Here is a 969-nt window from a genome sequence, read left to right on the forward strand (position 1 = left end):
CCTTTGGCAATTGCTCAGAACAGAGCAGCTGATTTTGTTTTTGATAAGAGCGCTGCCAGGTGCTTTTTAAAGTGACCTGTCAAGTAGTCTAATAGACGATCGAAAAAACCGATTGGAAATTTACAGCCCATTTACATTGGGCGATACCGATATAAGTATGCATGTAGGGTTGAATTTTATATAAGGTGCCACGATTTTCAAACTTTTGTTAATTTGTAGGGTAGAGGGGGTCCTAAAAATCACAAAATTATCATCCGCAACTCTAGGAAACTCTTAGTTTATGAAATATAAGCTTTTTAATTTCCAAATTTAGTAAAATTTCAACTTAAGTCCTGCACTTAAAATTCGGGTCGCACATGTCGATAGCAGTACCAAAAGACGCGTATTTGCGTCAAGATCCAGAATCCGAAAGCAGAAACTACATTTTTTATTTCGTTTAAAAGTTATTCGCGGAAAACCCGTCGGTACTATTGTCGCTTTTTTCGTTGTTGCAATTAAACAAATGACGGTGGTGAATAGTGTTGCCAGCTCCGCAACAATATCTCTTTATCTTGGTAGAACATTATAAGGTGGTGGCACGTCGACATAAATGCAAACAAACATACACTATTAATGTATTTTGTTTTTGTAAAACACTTTTAATATTTGTAGTCTAATACTGTTTGGGGTGCTGCGCAGAAGGGTGTACTACGCAGAAGGACATCACCGTGGCGGTAGCCACGGTTATACCACACAACCGGACTTGGCATGGCGTAGCCCATGGTTATTTTTTATAAGCGCGGCCGAAGGCCGCCTATGCAGAAAGGTGTTCTACGCAGAATTACCGTTGGAATTAGCATAAAAATCTCTATAAAGTCCAATTTTTTATTTTTTTTTACAAATGTATGTATCTGCACTTGTGCCAATTAAATACATTAATTTCAATTATTCAGAGAATTACAAAACAAAATACATTGATAGTGTATGTTT

Source organism: Eurosta solidaginis, chromosome 1, assembly GCF_040869045.1.
Source record: "Eurosta solidaginis isolate ZX-2024a chromosome 1, ASM4086904v1, whole genome shotgun sequence".
Taxonomy (NCBI): Eukaryota; Metazoa; Arthropoda; class Insecta; order Diptera; family Tephritidae; genus Eurosta; species Eurosta solidaginis.